At 54.1% G+C, this 14,992-nt stretch overlaps 33 non-coding genes across 33 annotated transcripts; 6 read left to right on the top strand and 27 right to left on the bottom strand.

Annotated features, from left to right (window-relative positions):
* Positions 1-766: 766 nt before the first annotated feature.
* Trnai-aau (transfer RNA isoleucine (anticodon AAU)) lies at positions 767-839 on the bottom strand. Its single transcript has one exon. It is a non-coding gene; the product is annotated as a tRNA-Ile (tRNA).
* Positions 840-1,037: 198 nt separating this feature from the next.
* Positions 1,038-1,109, bottom strand: Trnae-uuc (transfer RNA glutamic acid (anticodon UUC)). The gene has a single exon. It is a non-coding gene; the product is annotated as a tRNA-Glu (tRNA).
* A 305-nt stretch (positions 1,110-1,414) lies between these two features.
* Trnam-cau (transfer RNA methionine (anticodon CAU)) lies at positions 1,415-1,487 on the bottom strand. Its single transcript has one exon. It is a non-coding gene; the product is annotated as a tRNA-Met (tRNA).
* Positions 1,488-1,869: 382 nt separating this feature from the next.
* On the bottom strand, positions 1,870-1,940 carry Trnag-gcc (transfer RNA glycine (anticodon GCC)). Its single transcript has one exon. It is a non-coding gene; the product is annotated as a tRNA-Gly (tRNA).
* Positions 1,941-2,287: 347 nt separating this feature from the next.
* Positions 2,288-2,359, top strand: Trnag-ucc (transfer RNA glycine (anticodon UCC)). Its single transcript has one exon. It is a non-coding gene; the product is annotated as a tRNA-Gly (tRNA).
* A 597-nt stretch (positions 2,360-2,956) lies between these two features.
* Trnai-aau (transfer RNA isoleucine (anticodon AAU)) lies at positions 2,957-3,030 on the bottom strand. Its single transcript has one exon. It is a non-coding gene; the product is annotated as a tRNA-Ile (tRNA).
* A 198-nt stretch (positions 3,031-3,228) lies between these two features.
* On the bottom strand, positions 3,229-3,300 carry Trnae-uuc (transfer RNA glutamic acid (anticodon UUC)). Its single transcript has one exon. It is a non-coding gene; the product is annotated as a tRNA-Glu (tRNA).
* A 305-nt stretch (positions 3,301-3,605) lies between these two features.
* On the bottom strand, positions 3,606-3,678 carry Trnam-cau (transfer RNA methionine (anticodon CAU)). The gene has a single exon. It is a non-coding gene; the product is annotated as a tRNA-Met (tRNA).
* A 382-nt stretch (positions 3,679-4,060) lies between these two features.
* Positions 4,061-4,131, bottom strand: Trnag-gcc (transfer RNA glycine (anticodon GCC)). The gene has a single exon. It is a non-coding gene; the product is annotated as a tRNA-Gly (tRNA).
* A 347-nt stretch (positions 4,132-4,478) lies between these two features.
* Trnag-ucc (transfer RNA glycine (anticodon UCC)) lies at positions 4,479-4,550 on the top strand. The gene has a single exon. It is a non-coding gene; the product is annotated as a tRNA-Gly (tRNA).
* A 597-nt stretch (positions 4,551-5,147) lies between these two features.
* Trnai-aau (transfer RNA isoleucine (anticodon AAU)) lies at positions 5,148-5,221 on the bottom strand. Its single transcript has one exon. It is a non-coding gene; the product is annotated as a tRNA-Ile (tRNA).
* Positions 5,222-5,419: 198 nt separating this feature from the next.
* On the bottom strand, positions 5,420-5,491 carry Trnae-uuc (transfer RNA glutamic acid (anticodon UUC)). The gene has a single exon. It is a non-coding gene; the product is annotated as a tRNA-Glu (tRNA).
* A 305-nt stretch (positions 5,492-5,796) lies between these two features.
* On the bottom strand, positions 5,797-5,869 carry Trnam-cau (transfer RNA methionine (anticodon CAU)). Its single transcript has one exon. It is a non-coding gene; the product is annotated as a tRNA-Met (tRNA).
* Positions 5,870-6,251: 382 nt separating this feature from the next.
* Trnag-gcc (transfer RNA glycine (anticodon GCC)) lies at positions 6,252-6,322 on the bottom strand. Its single transcript has one exon. It is a non-coding gene; the product is annotated as a tRNA-Gly (tRNA).
* Positions 6,323-6,669: 347 nt separating this feature from the next.
* Trnag-ucc (transfer RNA glycine (anticodon UCC)) lies at positions 6,670-6,741 on the top strand. Its single transcript has one exon. It is a non-coding gene; the product is annotated as a tRNA-Gly (tRNA).
* A 597-nt stretch (positions 6,742-7,338) lies between these two features.
* Trnai-aau (transfer RNA isoleucine (anticodon AAU)) lies at positions 7,339-7,412 on the bottom strand. The gene has a single exon. It is a non-coding gene; the product is annotated as a tRNA-Ile (tRNA).
* A 198-nt stretch (positions 7,413-7,610) lies between these two features.
* On the bottom strand, positions 7,611-7,682 carry Trnae-uuc (transfer RNA glutamic acid (anticodon UUC)). Its single transcript has one exon. It is a non-coding gene; the product is annotated as a tRNA-Glu (tRNA).
* Positions 7,683-7,987: 305 nt separating this feature from the next.
* Positions 7,988-8,060, bottom strand: Trnam-cau (transfer RNA methionine (anticodon CAU)). Its single transcript has one exon. It is a non-coding gene; the product is annotated as a tRNA-Met (tRNA).
* Positions 8,061-8,442: 382 nt separating this feature from the next.
* Trnag-gcc (transfer RNA glycine (anticodon GCC)) lies at positions 8,443-8,513 on the bottom strand. The gene has a single exon. It is a non-coding gene; the product is annotated as a tRNA-Gly (tRNA).
* A 347-nt stretch (positions 8,514-8,860) lies between these two features.
* Positions 8,861-8,932, top strand: Trnag-ucc (transfer RNA glycine (anticodon UCC)). Its single transcript has one exon. It is a non-coding gene; the product is annotated as a tRNA-Gly (tRNA).
* Positions 8,933-9,529: 597 nt separating this feature from the next.
* On the bottom strand, positions 9,530-9,603 carry Trnai-aau (transfer RNA isoleucine (anticodon AAU)). The gene has a single exon. It is a non-coding gene; the product is annotated as a tRNA-Ile (tRNA).
* A 198-nt stretch (positions 9,604-9,801) lies between these two features.
* On the bottom strand, positions 9,802-9,873 carry Trnae-uuc (transfer RNA glutamic acid (anticodon UUC)). The gene has a single exon. It is a non-coding gene; the product is annotated as a tRNA-Glu (tRNA).
* Positions 9,874-10,178: 305 nt separating this feature from the next.
* Trnam-cau (transfer RNA methionine (anticodon CAU)) lies at positions 10,179-10,251 on the bottom strand. The gene has a single exon. It is a non-coding gene; the product is annotated as a tRNA-Met (tRNA).
* A 382-nt stretch (positions 10,252-10,633) lies between these two features.
* Positions 10,634-10,704, bottom strand: Trnag-gcc (transfer RNA glycine (anticodon GCC)). The gene has a single exon. It is a non-coding gene; the product is annotated as a tRNA-Gly (tRNA).
* A 347-nt stretch (positions 10,705-11,051) lies between these two features.
* Trnag-ucc (transfer RNA glycine (anticodon UCC)) lies at positions 11,052-11,123 on the top strand. Its single transcript has one exon. It is a non-coding gene; the product is annotated as a tRNA-Gly (tRNA).
* Positions 11,124-11,720: 597 nt separating this feature from the next.
* On the bottom strand, positions 11,721-11,794 carry Trnai-aau (transfer RNA isoleucine (anticodon AAU)). Its single transcript has one exon. It is a non-coding gene; the product is annotated as a tRNA-Ile (tRNA).
* Positions 11,795-11,992: 198 nt separating this feature from the next.
* Positions 11,993-12,064, bottom strand: Trnae-uuc (transfer RNA glutamic acid (anticodon UUC)). The gene has a single exon. It is a non-coding gene; the product is annotated as a tRNA-Glu (tRNA).
* A 305-nt stretch (positions 12,065-12,369) lies between these two features.
* Positions 12,370-12,442, bottom strand: Trnam-cau (transfer RNA methionine (anticodon CAU)). The gene has a single exon. It is a non-coding gene; the product is annotated as a tRNA-Met (tRNA).
* A 382-nt stretch (positions 12,443-12,824) lies between these two features.
* On the bottom strand, positions 12,825-12,895 carry Trnag-gcc (transfer RNA glycine (anticodon GCC)). The gene has a single exon. It is a non-coding gene; the product is annotated as a tRNA-Gly (tRNA).
* Positions 12,896-13,242: 347 nt separating this feature from the next.
* Trnag-ucc (transfer RNA glycine (anticodon UCC)) lies at positions 13,243-13,314 on the top strand. The gene has a single exon. It is a non-coding gene; the product is annotated as a tRNA-Gly (tRNA).
* Positions 13,315-13,911: 597 nt separating this feature from the next.
* Trnai-aau (transfer RNA isoleucine (anticodon AAU)) lies at positions 13,912-13,985 on the bottom strand. Its single transcript has one exon. It is a non-coding gene; the product is annotated as a tRNA-Ile (tRNA).
* A 198-nt stretch (positions 13,986-14,183) lies between these two features.
* Trnae-uuc (transfer RNA glutamic acid (anticodon UUC)) lies at positions 14,184-14,255 on the bottom strand. The gene has a single exon. It is a non-coding gene; the product is annotated as a tRNA-Glu (tRNA).
* Positions 14,256-14,560: 305 nt separating this feature from the next.
* Trnam-cau (transfer RNA methionine (anticodon CAU)) lies at positions 14,561-14,633 on the bottom strand. Its single transcript has one exon. It is a non-coding gene; the product is annotated as a tRNA-Met (tRNA).
* Between the last annotated feature and the right edge of the window lie 359 nt (positions 14,634-14,992).

Genomic DNA, 14,992 nt, shown 5'->3' with positions numbered 1-14,992 from the left:
TAGCCTACCTCGAAATGCGCCTGCCAGGTACGATCACCTTCGGCCGCTGCCGACAGGCGGGAAGCCGACACAGCGCGGCGTCGGGGCGCTTCCTTGTGCGGTGGTGGTGTAATGGTCAGCATAGTTGCCTTCCAAGCAGTTGATCCGGTTCGATTCCCGGCCACCGCAACAGGCTTTTTAATTTCGCGTATGAGTACTTTCGCCACGCGCCCTTAAATTAATGTTTTTTTCCCCCTTCTTACTCGCTGCAGACCAGCCTATAGTGTGTCTCGACTTGTCTCGACTTTTGCTCAGCTGACGCGAGAGCTGACGCTCTCAAATCGGCCTATATCAAAACGACAAGCACGAGAAACGACTGAGAGAGGTAAGGAGAGGCGAGGCGATGGGCACACAGCACTCCCCCATCCTTTCACGGTGGCGTGTCCATGACCGAATCGGGTTGTAGCTCCGAAAACAAAGGAGAAAGAAAAAATAGGAAGTAAAACTGCCAACAGTACCCTGTGTCCCCATGCGCTCACCCGCCCAAGTACTGACAAGGGCCAAAGTTGTTACAAATCGGCAATCGGACATTTTCTTTCATCTTGTCTTTATCGGTTGAGAACCAGTGTATTCAACATATTATGGCCATTGCCGAGTGAATGCTGTAGCGCTTCCCGACAAGTCGGGTTCGGATCCTCCGTCAACTTCCACGCAGGGTGATGATCTTTTGGTCATCACACTCGCCTGCTGAAATCGGCGCTGCCTTTTCGTAGTAGTAAAAGACTAGTGGCCCGTGGGGGATCGAACCCACGACCTTCGCGTTATTAGCACGACGCTCTAACCAACTGAGCTAACGGGCCTCGGCAGATGCAGTTGCTCAGCCCTGCGCTGGAAACGTATGGCATGAAGCCGTACACCATTTCTATGGTCGTCGGACGTCTGCTTCCCTCGTCTATATTCTGCTGACGGTCACGAAACAGTAGCTATATTGCGAGCAGGACGGGAAACGGCAGCTCGGTCAGCTCAAACTTGTCACGGTTCGTGTGGAAAAAATTCCGTTCCGGTACCGGGAATCGAACCCGGGCCTCCTGGGTGAAAGCCAGGTATCCTAGCCACTAGACCACACCGGATGTGGGGGTGTCTCCGCCGGTTCGGACGGTCGCTTGTCGCATTTCGTGTCGTGTCCCGCGTCGGCGCCCTTCTCTCTTTGCGAGCGTCTTTGCGCATACTGACTGGCAAGGCGCGCACCTCAAACGTCTCAGAGCAATGCTTTTGGCTTCATGCTGTGCTGGGAGAAGAGGGAAAGGGAAGCTGTAAGTAGCAGTAACAGGAAGTAAACATTTTCCCGCTGAAGCGTTGAAACCGTTGTGGATAACAAACAAGAAATAAGTTAGTGCCCTAGCAACAGCATCACCATCAGTCACAGAAAATTAAATGCCCCGGGTGAGGATCGAACTCACGACCTTAAGATTATGAGACTTACGCGCTGCCTACTGCGCTACCGAGGCACGGGTGGAACCGCTTTTCCTGGAAACTGGGTAAGTACCATACCCAATGTTAGACGTAAAGACACTGTACTTCCTGGATAACGTGTTCTGTTGCTAGACGTGCATTGCCGGCCCAGTTGATTGCGGTGTTGCTGCAGCTTTTGCAAACGATAGGCAGCACTCCTTGTCGTTAACGTTCAGTGCGTCGGAGGCACCTGGACATAGCAAATTGTGAGGCCAGGCCGACGCTAGTCTGTAGAACATGATGCGAGCGTCCTAGTGGGGACCCGCGAGTGCTGCGTTCTCGGTTCTTCTCAAGGGAATCCAGCTATACATTCTTGTGGATCGTGCATCTCAAGAGCGCAAGCAGCACGGCAGCATTATCGCGGGAACAGCAAAACGATGCATCGGCCGGGAATCGAACCCGGGCCGCCCGCGTGGCAGGCGAGCATTCTACCACTGAACCACCGATGCTCGGGCCAGTAGTAACTTCACGCTGCTTGCCGAGCAGATGTCTCAAGGGAAAGTGGGACTGCCGTCAAGCGCCGTAGCATTCTGTCGAGAAGATGCTGCAGACGCTGAATCCTGCACTGCACTGCTAAAAAATGCCGCCAGAACGCGGTCCTCTGCGTACTCTTGCATCGCCGGCGCCGGCACCGACTCTTGCCAAAGGATGCGAAATGTGCGCGGATACGCCGTCCGAATGCGGCTGGATGTTCTCCCCTAGCCTACCTCGAAATGCGCCTGCCAGGTACGATCACCTTCGGCCGCTGCCGACAGGCGGGAAGCCGACACAGCGCGGCGTCGGGGCGCTTCCTTGTGCGGTGGTGGTGTAATGGTCAGCATAGTTGCCTTCCAAGCAGTTGATCCGGGTTCGATTCCCGGCCACCGCAACAGGCTTTTTAATTTCGCGTATGAGTACTTTCGCCACGCGCCCTTAAATTAATGTTTTTTTCCCCCTTCTTACTCGCTGCAGACCAGCCTATAGTGTGTCTCGACTTGTCTCGACTTTGCTCAGCTGACGCGAGAGCTGACGCTCTCAAATCGGCCTATATCAAAACGACAAGCACGAGAAACGACTGAGAGAGGTAAGGAGAGGCGAGGCGATGGGCACACAGCACTCCCCCATCCTTTCACGGTGGCGTGTCCATGACCGAATCGGGTTGTAGCTCCGAAAACAAAGGAGAAAGAAAAAATAGGAAGTAAAACTGCCAACAGTACCCTGTGTCCCCATGCGCTCACCCGCCCAAGTACTGACAAGGGCCAAAGTTGTTACAAATCGGCAATCGGACATTTTCTTTCATCTTGTCTTTATCGGTTGAGAACCAGTGTATTCAACATATTATGGCCATTGCCGAGTGAATGCTGTAGCGCTTCCCGACAAGTCGGGTTCGGATCCTCCGTCAACTTCCACGCAGGGTGATGATCTTTTGGTCATCACACTCGCCTGCTGAAATCGGCGCTGCCTTTTCGTAGTAGTAAAAGACTAGTGGCCCGTGGGGGGATCGAACCCACGACCTTCGCGTTATTAGCACGACGCTCTAACCAACTGAGCTAACGGGCCTCGGCAGATGCAGTTGCTCAGCCCTGCGCTGGAAACGTATGGCATGAAGCCGTACACCATTTCTATGGTCGTCGGACGTCTGCTTCCCTCGTCTATATTCTGCTGACGGTCACGAAACAGTAGCTATATTGCGAGCAGGACGGGAAACGGCAGCTCGGTCAGCTCAAACTTGTCACGGTTCGTGTGGAAAAAATTCCGTTCCGGTACCGGGAATCGAACCCGGGCCTCCTGGGTGAAAGCCAGGTATCCTAGCCACTAGACCACACCGGATGTGGGGGTGTCTCCGCCGGTTCGGACGGTCGCTTGTCGCATTTCGTGTCGTGTCCCGCGTCGGCGCCCTTCTCTCTTTGCGAGCGTCTTTGCGCATACTGACTGGCAAGGCGCGCACCTCAAACGTCTCAGAGCAATGCTTTTGGCTTCATGCTGTGCTGGGAGAAGAGGGAAAGGGAAGCTGTAAGTAGCAGTAACAGGAAGTAAACATTTTCCCGCTGAAGCGTTGAAACCGTTGTGGATAACAAACAAGAAATAAGTTAGTGCCCTAGCAACAGCATCACCATCAGTCACAGAAAATTAAATGCCCCGGGTGAGGATCGAACTCACGACCTTAAGATTATGAGACTTACGCGCTGCCTACTGCGCTACCGAGGCACGGGTGGAACCGCTTTTCCTGGAAACTGGGTAAGTACCATACCCAATGTTAGACGTAAAGACACTGTACTTCCTGGATAACGTGTTCTGTTGCTAGACGTGCATTGCCGGCCCAGTTGATTGCGGTGTTGCTGCAGCTTTTGCAAACGATAGGCAGCACTCCTTGTCGTTAACGTTCAGTGCGTCGGAGGCACCTGGACATAGCAAATTGTGAGGCCAGGCCGACGCTAGTCTGTAGAACATGATGCGAGCGTCCTAGTGGGGACCCGCGAGTGCTGCGTTCTCGGTTCTTCTCAAGGGAATCCAGCTATACATTCTTGTGGATCGTGCATCTCAAGAGCACAAGCAGCACGGCAGCATTATCGCGGGAACAGCAAAACGATGCATCGGCCGGGAATCGAACCCGGGCCGCCCGCGTGGCAGGCGAGCATTCTACCACTGAACCACCGATGCTCGGGCCAGTAGTAACTTCACGCTGCTTGCCGAGCAGATGTCTCAAGGGAAAGTGGGACTGCCGTCAAGCGCCGTAGCATTCTGTCGAGAAGATGCTGCAGACGCTGAATCCTGCACTGCACTGCTAAAAAATGCCGCCAGAACGCGGTCCTCTGCGTACTCTTGCATCGCCGGCGCCGGCACCGACTCTTGCCAAAGGATGCGAAATGTGCGCGGATACGCCGTCCGAATGCGGCTGGATGTTCTCCCCTAGCCTACCTCGAAATGCGCCTGCCAGGTACGATCACCTTCGGCCGCTGCCGACAGGCGGGAAGCCGACACAGCGCGGCGTCGGGGCGCTTCCTTGTGCGGTGGTGGTGTAATGGTCAGCATAGTTGCCTTCCAAGCAGTTGATCCGGGTTCGATTCCCGGCCACCGCAACAGGCTTTTTAATTTCGCGTATGAGTACTTTCGCCACGCGCCCTTAAATTAATGTTTTTTTCCCCCTTCTTACTCGCTGCAGACCAGCCTATAGTGTGTCTCGACTTGTCTCGACTTTGCTCAGCTGACGCGAGAGCTGACGCTCTCAAATCGGCCTATATCAAAACGACAAGCACGAGAAACGACTGAGAGAGGTAAGGAGAGGCGAGGCGATGGGCACACAGCACTCCCCCATCCTTTCACGGTGGCGTGTCCATGACCGAATCGGGTTGTAGCTCCGAAAACAAAGGAGAAAGAAAAAATAGGAAGTAAAACTGCCAACAGTACCCTGTGTCCCCATGCGCTCACCCGCCCAAGTACTGACAAGGGCCAAAGTTGTTACAAATCGGCAATCGGACATTTTCTTTCATCTTGTCTTTATCGGTTGAGAACCAGTGTATTCAACATATTATGGCCATTGCCGAGTGAATGCTGTAGCGCTTCCCGACAAGTCGGGTTCGGATCCTCCGTCAACTTCCACGCAGGGTGATGATCTTTTGGTCATCACACTCGCCTGCTGAAATCGGCGCTGCCTTTTCGTAGTAGTAAAAGACTAGTGGCCCGTGGGGGGATCGAACCCACGACCTTCGCGTTATTAGCACGACGCTCTAACCAACTGAGCTAACGGGCCTCGGCAGATGCAGTTGCTCAGCCCTGCGCTGGAAACGTATGGCATGAAGCCGTACACCATTTCTATGGTCGTCGGACGTCTGCTTCCCTCGTCTATATTCTGCTGACGGTCACGAAACAGTAGCTATATTGCGAGCAGGACGGGAAACGGCAGCTCGGTCAGCTCAAACTTGTCACGGTTCGTGTGGAAAAAATTCCGTTCCGGTACCGGGAATCGAACCCGGGCCTCCTGGGTGAAAGCCAGGTATCCTAGCCACTAGACCACACCGGATGTGGGGGTGTCTCCGCCGGTTCGGACGGTCGCTTGTCGCATTTCGTGTCGTGTCCCGCGTCGGCGCCCTTCTCTCTTTGCGAGCGTCTTTGCGCATACTGACTGGCAAGGCGCGCACCTCAAACGTCTCAGAGCAATGCTTTTGGCTTCATGCTGTGCTGGGAGAAGAGGGAAAGGGAAGCTGTAAGTAGCAGTAACAGGAAGTAAACATTTTCCCGCTGAAGCGTTGAAACCGTTGTGGATAACAAACAAGAAATAAGTTAGTGCCCTAGCAACAGCATCACCATCAGTCACAGAAAATTAAATGCCCCGGGTGAGGATCGAACTCACGACCTTAAGATTATGAGACTTACGCGCTGCCTACTGCGCTACCGAGGCACGGGTGGAACCGCTTTTCCTGGAAACTGGGTAAGTACCATACCCAATGTTAGACGTAAAGACACTGTACTTCCTGGATAACGTGTTCTGTTGCTAGACGTGCATTGCCGGCCCAGTTGATTGCGGTGTTGCTGCAGCTTTTGCAAACGATAGGCAGCACTCCTTGTCGTTAACGTTCAGTGCGTCGGAGGCACCTGGACATAGCAAATTGTGAGGCCAGGCCGACGCTAGTCTGTAGAACATGATGCGAGCGTCCTAGTGGGGACCCGCGAGTGCTGCGTTCTCGGTTCTTCTCAAGGGAATCCAGCTATACATTCTTGTGGATCGTGCATCTCAAGAGCACAAGCAGCACGGCAGCATTATCGCGGGAACAGCAAAACGATGCATCGGCCGGGAATCGAACCCGGGCCGCCCGCGTGGCAGGCGAGCATTCTACCACTGAACCACCGATGCTCGGGCCAGTAGTAACTTCACGCTGCTTGCCGAGCAGATGTCTCAAGGGAAAGTGGGACTGCCGTCAAGCGCCGTAGCATTCTGTCGAGAAGATGCTGCAGACGCTGAATCCTGCACTGCACTGCTAAAAAATGCCGCCAGAACGCGGTCCTCTGCGTACTCTTGCATCGCCGGCGCCGGCACCGACTCTTGCCAAAGGATGCGAAATGTGCGCGGATACGCCGTCCGAATGCGGCTGGATGTTCTCCCCTAGCCTACCTCGAAATGCGCCTGCCAGGTACGATCACCTTCGGCCGCTGCCGACAGGCGGGAAGCCGACACAGCGCGGCGTCGGGGCGCTTCCTTGTGCGGTGGTGGTGTAATGGTCAGCATAGTTGCCTTCCAAGCAGTTGATCCGGGTTCGATTCCCGGCCACCGCAACAGGCTTTTTAATTTCGCGTATGAGTACTTTCGCCACGCGCCCTTAAATTAATGTTTTTTTCCCCCTTCTTACTCGCTGCAGACCAGCCTATAGTGTGTCTCGACTTGTCTCGACTTTGCTCAGCTGACGCGAGAGCTGACGCTCTCAAATCGGCCTATATCAAAACGACAAGCACGAGAAACGACTGAGAGAGGTAAGGAGAGGCGAGGCGATGGGCACACAGCACTCCCCCATCCTTTCACGGTGGCGTGTCCATGACCGAATCGGGTTGTAGCTCCGAAAACAAAGGAGAAAGAAAAAATAGGAAGTAAAACTGCCAACAGTACCCTGTGTCCCCATGCGCTCACCTGCCCAAGTACTGACAAGGGCCAAAGTTGTTACAAATCGGCAATCGGACATTTTCTTTCATCTTGTCTTTATCGGTTGAGAACCAGTGTATTCAACATATTATGGCCATTGCCGAGTGAATGCTGTAGCGCTTCCCGACAAGTCGGGTTCGGATCCTCCGTCAACTTCCACGCAGGGTGATGATCTTTTGGTCATCACACTCGCCTGCTGAAATCGGCGCTGCCTTTTCGTAGTAGTAAAAGACTAGTGGCCCGTGGGGGGATCGAACCCACGACCTTCGCGTTATTAGCACGACGCTCTAACCAACTGAGCTAACGGGCCTCGGCAGATGCAGTTGCTCAGCCCTGCGCTGGAAACGTATGGCATGAAGCCGTACACCATTTCTATGGTCGTCGGACGTCTGCTTCCCTCGTCTATATTCTGCTGACGGTCACGAAACAGTAGCTATATTGCGAGCAGGACGGGAAACGGCAGCTCGGTCAGCTCAAACTTGTCACGGTTCGTGTGGAAAAAATTCCGTTCCGGTACCGGGAATCGAACCCGGGCCTCCTGGGTGAAAGCCAGGTATCCTAGCCACTAGACCACACCGGATGTGGGGGTGTCTCCGCCGGTTCGGACGGTCGCTTGTCGCATTTCGTGTCGTGTCCCGCGTCGGCGCCCTTCTCTCTTTGCGAGCGTCTTTGCGCATACTGACTGGCAAGGCGCGCACCTCAAACGTCTCAGAGCAATGCTTTTGGCTTCATGCTGTGCTGGGAGAAGAGGGAAAGGGAAGCTGTAAGTAGCAGTAACAGGAAGTAAACATTTTCCCGCTGAAGCGTTGAAACCGTTGTGGATAACAAACAAGAAATAAGTTAGTGCCCTAGCAACAGCATCACCATCAGTCACAGAAAATTAAATGCCCCGGGTGAGGATCGAACTCACGACCTTAAGATTATGAGACTTACGCGCTGCCTACTGCGCTACCGAGGCACGGGTGGAACCGCTTTTCCTGGAAACTGGGTAAGTACCATACCCAATGTTAGACGTAAAGACACTGTACTTCCTGGATAACGTGTTCTGTTGCTAGACGTGCATTGCCGGCCCAGTTGATTGCGGTGTTGCTGCAGCTTTTGCAAACGATAGGCAGCACTCCTTGTCGTTAACGTTCAGTGCGTCGGAGGCACCTGGACATAGCAAATTGTGAGGCCAGGCCGACGCTAGTCTGTAGAACATGATGCGAGCGTCCTAGTGGGGACCCGCGAGTGCTGCGTTCTCGGTTCTTCTCAAGGGAATCCAGCTATACATTCTTGTGGATCGTGCATCTCAAGAGCACAAGCAGCACGGCAGCATTATCGCGGGAACAGCAAAACGATGCATCGGCCGGGAATCGAACCCGGGCCGCCCGCGTGGCAGGCGAGCATTCTACCACTGAACCACCGATGCTCGGGCCAGTAGTAACTTCACGCTGCTTGCCGAGCAGATGTCTCAAGGGAAAGTGGGACTGCCGTCAAGCGCCGTAGCATTCTGTCGAGAAGATGCTGCAGACGCTGAATCCTGCACTGCACTGCTAAAAAATGCCGCCAGAACGCGGTCCTCTGCGTACTCTTGCATCGCCGGCGCCGGCACCGACTCTTGCCAAAGGATGCGAAATGTGCGCGGATACGCCGTCCGAATGCGGCTGGATGTTCTCCCCTAGCCTACCTCGAAATGCGCCTGCCAGGTACGATCACCTTCGGCCGCTGCCGACAGGCGGGAAGCCGACACAGCGCGGCGTCGGGGCGCTTCCTTGTGCGGTGGTGGTGTAATGGTCAGCATAGTTGCCTTCCAAGCAGTTGATCCGGGTTCGATTCCCGGCCACCGCAACAGGCTTTTTAATTTCGCGTATGAGTACTTTCGCCACGCGCCCTTAAATTAATGTTTTTTTCCCCCTTCTTACTCGCTGCAGACCAGCCTATAGTGTGTCTCGACTTGTCTCGACTTTGCTCAGCTGACGCGAGAGCTGACGCTCTCAAATCGGCCTATATCAAAACGACAAGCACGAGAAACGACTGAGAGAGGTAAGGAGAGGCGAGGCGATGGGCACACAGCACTCCCCCATCCTTTCACGGTGGCGTGTCCATGACCGAATCGGGTTGTAGCTCCGAAAACAAAGGAGAAAGAAAAAATAGGAAGTAAAACTGCCAACAGTACCCTGTGTCCCCATGCGCTCACCTGCCCAAGTACTGACAAGGGCCAAAGTTGTTACAAATCGGCAATCGGACATTTTCTTTCATCTTGTCTTTATCGGTTGAGAACCAGTGTATTCAACATATTATGGCCATTGCCGAGTGAATGCTGTAGCGCTTCCCGACAAGTCGGGTTCGGATCCTCCGTCAACTTCCACGCAGGGTGATGATCTTTTGGTCATCACACTCGCCTGCTGAAATCGGCGCTGCCTTTTCGTAGTAGTAAAAGACTAGTGGCCCGTGGGGGGATCGAACCCACGACCTTCGCGTTATTAGCACGACGCTCTAACCAACTGAGCTAACGGGCCTCGGCAGATGCAGTTGCTCAGCCCTGCGCTGGAAACGTATGGCATGAAGCCGTACACCATTTCTATGGTCGTCGGACGTCTGCTTCCCTCGTCTATATTCTGCTGACGGTCACGAAACAGTAGCTATATTGCGAGCAGGACGGGAAACGGCAGCTCGGTCAGCTCAAACTTGTCACGGTTCGTGTGGAAAAAATTCCGTTCCGGTACCGGGAATCGAACCCGGGCCTCCTGGGTGAAAGCCAGGTATCCTAGCCACTAGACCACACCGGATGTGGGGGTGTCTCCGCCGGTTCGGACGGTCGCTTGTCGCATTTCGTGTCGTGTCCCGCGTCGGCGCCCTTCTCTCTTTGCGAGCGTCTTTGCGCATACTGACTGGCAAGGCGCGCACCTCAAACGTCTCAGAGCAATGCTTTTGGCTTCATGCTGTGCTGGGAGAAGAGGGAAAGGGAAGCTGTAAGTAGCAGTAACAGGAAGTAAACATTTTCCCGCTGAAGCGTTGAAACCGTTGTGGATAACAAACAAGAAATAAGTTAGTGCCCTAGCAACAGCATCACCATCAGTCACAGAAAATTAAATGCCCCGGGTGAGGATCGAACTCACGACCTTAAGATTATGAGACTTACGCGCTGCCTACTGCGCTACCGAGGCACGGGTGGAACCGCTTTTCCTGGAAACTGGGTAAGTACCATACCCAATGTTAGACGTAAAGACACTGTACTTCCTGGATAACGTGTTCTGTTGCTAGACGTGCATTGCCGGCCCAGTTGATTGCGGTGTTGCTGCAGCTTTTGCAAACGATAGGCAGCACTCCTTGTCGTTAACGTTCAGTGCGTCGGAGGCACCTGGACATAGCAAATTGTGAGGCCAGGCCGACGCTAGTCTGTAGAACATGATGCGAGCGTCCTAGTGGGGACCCGCGAGTGCTGCGTTCTCGGTTCTTCTCAAGGGAATCCAGCTATACATTCTTGTGGATCGTGCATCTCAAGAGCGCAAGCAGCACGGCAGCATTATCGCGGGAACAGCAAAACGATGCATCGGCCGGGAATCGAACCCGGGCCGCCCGCGTGGCAGGCGAGCATTCTACCACTGAACCACCGATGCTCGGGCCAGTAGTAACTTCACGCTGCTTGCCGAGCAGATGTCTCAAGGGAAAGTGGGACTGCCGTCAAGCGCCGTAGCATTCTGTCGAGAAGATGCTGCAGACGCTGAATCCTGCACTGCACTGCTAAAAAATGCCGCCAGAACGCGGTCCTCTGCGTACTCTTGCATCGCCGGCGCCGGCACCGACTCTTGCCAAAGGATGCGAAATGTGCGCGGATACGCCGTCCGAATGCGGCTGGATGTTCTCCCCTAGCCTACCTCGAAATGCGCCTGCCAGGTACGATCACCTTCGGCCGCTGCCGACAGGCGGGAAGCCGACACAGCGCGGCGTCGGGGCGCTTCCTTGTGCGGTGGTGGTGTAATGGTCAGCATAGTTGCCTTCCAAGCAGTTGATCCGGGTTCGATTCCCGGCCACCGCAACAGGCTTTTTAATTTCGCGTATGAGTACTTTCGCCACGCGCCCTTAAATTAATGTTTTTTTCCCCCTTCTTACTCGCTGCAGACCAGCCTATAGTGTGTCTCGACTTGTCTCGACTTTGCTCAGCTGACGCGAGAGCTGACGCTCTCAAATCGGCCTATATCAAAACGACAAGCACGAGAAACGACTGAGAGAGGTAAGGAGAGGCGAGGCGATGGGCACACAGCACTCCCCCATCCTTTCACGGTGGCGTGTCCATGACCGAATCGGGTTGTAGCTCCGAAAACAAAGGAGAAAGAAAAAATAGGAAGTAAAACTGCCAACAGTACCCTGTGTCCCCATGCGCTCACCCGCCCAAGTACTGACAAGGGCCAAAGTTGTTACAAATCGGCAATCGGACATTTTCTTTCATCTTGTCTTTATCGGTTGAGAACCAGTGTATTCAACATATTATGGCCATTGCCGAGTGAATGCTGTAGCGCTTCCCGACAAGTCGGGTTCGGATCCTCCGTCAACTTCCACGCAGGGTGATGATCTTTTGGTCATCACACTCGCCTGCTGAAATCGGCGCTGCCTTTTCGTAGTAGTAAAAGACTAGTGGCCCGTGGGGGGATCGAACCCACGACCTTCGCGTTATTAGCACGACGCTCTAACCAACTGAGCTAACGGGCCTCGGCAGATGCAGTTGCTCAGCCCTGCACTGGAAACGTATGGCATGAAGCCGTACACCATTTCTATGGTCGTCGGACGTCTGCTTCCCTCGTCTATATTCTGCTGACGGTCACGAAACAGTAGCTATATTGCGAGCAGGACGGGAAACGGCAGCTCGGTCAGCTCAAACTTGTCACGGTTCGTGTGGAAAAAATTCCGTTCCGGTACCGGGAATCGAACCCGGGCCTCCTGGGTGAAAGCCAGGTATCCTAGCCACTAGACCACACCGGATGTGGGGGTGTCTCCGCCGGTTCGGACGGTCGCTTGTCGCATTTCGTGTCGTGTCCCGCGTCGGCGCCCTTCTCTCTTTGCGAGCGTCTTTGCGCATACTGACTGGCAAGGCGCGCACCTCAAACGTCTCAGAGCAATGCTTTTGGCTTCATGCTGTGCTGGGAGAAGAGGGAAAGGGAAGCTGTAAGTAGCAGTAACAGGAAGTAAACATTTTCCCGCTGAAGCGTTGAAACCGTTGTGGATAACAAACAAGAAATAAGTTAGTGCCCTAGCAACAGCATCACCATCAGTCACAGAAAATTAAATGCCCCGGGTGAGGATCGAACTCACGACCTTAAGATTATGAGACTTACGCGCTGCCTACTGCGCTACCGAGGCACGGGTGGAACCGCTTTTCCTGGAAACTGGGTAAGTACCATACCCAATGTTAGACGTAAAGACACTGTACTTCCTGGATAACGTGTTCTGTTGCTAGACGTGCATTGCCGGCCCAGTTGATTGCGGTGTTGCTGCAGCTTTTGCAAACGATAGGCAGCACTCCTTGTCGTTAACGTTCAGTGCGTCGGAGGCACCTGGACATAGCAAATTGTGAGGCCAGGCCGACGCTAGTCTGTAGAACATGATGCGAGCGTCCTAGTGGGGACCCGCGAGTGCTGCGTTCTCGGTTCTTCTCAAGGGAATCCAGCTATACATTCTTGTGGATCGTGCATCTCAAGAGCACAAGCAGCACGGCAGCATTATCGCGGGAACAGCAAAACGATGCATCGGCCGGGAATCGAACCCGGGCCGCCCGCGTGGCAGGCGAGCATTCTACCACTGAACCACCGATGCTCGGGCCAGTAGTAACTTCACGCTGCTTGCCGAGCAGATGTCTCAAGGGAAAGTGGGACTGCCGTCAAGCGCCGTAGCATTCTGTCGAGAAGATGCTGCAGACGCTGAATCCTGCACTGCACTGCTAAAAAATGCCGCCAGAACGCGGTCCTCTGCGTACTCTTGCATCGCCGGCGCCGGCACCGACTCTTGCCAAAGGATGCGAAATGTGCGCGGATACGCCGTCCGAATGCGGCTGGATGTTCTCCCCTAGCCTACCTCGAAATGCGCCTGCCAGGTACGATCACCTTCGGCCGCTGCCGACAGGCGGGAAGCCGACACAGCGCGGCGTCGGGGCGCTTCCTTGTGCGGTGGTGGTGTAATGGTCAGCATAGTTGCCTTCCAAGCAGTTGATCCGGGTTCGATTCCCGGCCACCGCAACAGGCTTTTTAATTTCGCGTATGAGTACTTTCGCCACGCGCCCTTAAATTAATGTTTTTTTCCCCCTTCTTACTCGCTGCAGACCAGCCTATAGTGTGTCTCGACTTGTCTCGACTTTGCTCAGCTGACGCGAGAGCTGACGCTCTCAAATCGGCCTATATCAAAACGACAAGCACGAGAAACGACTGAGAGAGGTAAGGAGAGGCGAGGCGATGGGCACACAGCACTCCCCCATCCTTTCACGGTGGCGTGTCCATGACCGAATCGGGTTGTAGCTCCGAAAACAAAGGAGAAAGAAAAAATAGGAAGTAAAACTGCCAACAGTACCCTGTGTCCCCATGCGCTCACCTGCCCAAGTACTGACAAGGGCCAAAGTTGTTACAAATCGGCAATCGGACATTTTCTTTCATCTTGTCTTTATCGGTTGAGAACCAGTGTATTCAACATATTATGGCCATTGCCGAGTGAATGCTGTAGCGCTTCCCGACAAGTCGGGTTCGGATCCTCCGTCAACTTCCACGCAGGGTGATGATCTTTTGGTCATCACACTCGCCTGCTGAAATCGGCGCTGCCTTTTCGTAGTAGTAAAAGACTAGTGGCCCGTGGGGGGATCGAACCCACGACCTTCGCGTTATTAGCACGACGCTCTAACCAACTGAGCTAACGGGCCTCGGCAGATGCAGTTGCTCAGCCCTGCGCTGGAAACGTATGGCATGAAGCCGTACACCATTTCTATGGTCGTCGGACGTCTGCTTCCCTCGTCTATATTCTGCTGACGGTCACGAAACAGTAGCTATATTGCGAGCAGGACGGGAAACGGCAGCTCGGTCAGCTCAAACTTGTCACGGTTCGTGTGGAAAAAATTCCGTTCCGGTACCGGGAATCGAACCCGGGCCTCCTGGGTGAAAGCCAGGTATCCTAGCCACTAGACCACACCGGATGTGGGGGTGTCTCCGCCGGTTCGGACGGTCGCTTGTCGCATTTCGTGTCGTGTCCCGCGTCGGCGCCCTTCTCTCTTTGCGAGCGTCTTTGCGCATACTGACTGGCAAGGCGCGCACCTCAAACGTCTCAGAGCAATGCTTTTGGCTTCATGCTGTGCTGGGAGAAGAGGGAAAGGGAAGCTGTAAGTAGCAGTAACAGGAAGTAAACATTTTCCCGCTGAAGCGTTGAAACCGTTGTGGATAACAAACAAGAAATAAGTTAGTGCCCTAGCAACAGCATCACCATCAGTCACAGAAAATTAAATGCCCCGGGTGAGGATCGAACTCACGACCTTAAGATTATGAGACTTACGCGCTGCCTACTGCGCTACCGAGGCACGGGTGGAACCGCTTTTCCTGGAAACTGGGTAAGTACCATACCCAATGTTAGACGTAAAGACACTGTACTTCCTGGATAACGTGTTCTGTTGCTAGACGTGCATTGCCGGCCCAGTTGATTGCGGTGTTGCTGCAGCTTTTGCAAACGATAGGCAGCACTCCTTGTCGTTAACGTTCAGTGCGTCGGAGGCACCTGGACATAGCAAATTGTGAGGCCAGGCCGACGCTAGTCTGTAGAACATGATGCGAGCGTCCTAGTGGGGACCCGCGAGTGCTGCGTTCTCGGTTCTTCTCAAGGGAATCCAGCTATACATTCTTGTGGATCGTGCATCTCAAGAGCGCAAGCAGCACGGCAGCA

Source organism: Schistocerca nitens, chromosome 2 (assembly GCF_023898315.1).
Source record: "Schistocerca nitens isolate TAMUIC-IGC-003100 chromosome 2, iqSchNite1.1, whole genome shotgun sequence".
Lineage (NCBI taxonomy): Eukaryota > Metazoa > Arthropoda > Insecta > Orthoptera > Acrididae > Schistocerca > Schistocerca nitens.
Note: the sequence above shows the minus strand (reverse complement) of the source record. Positions and strands in the feature narration are given on the sequence as shown.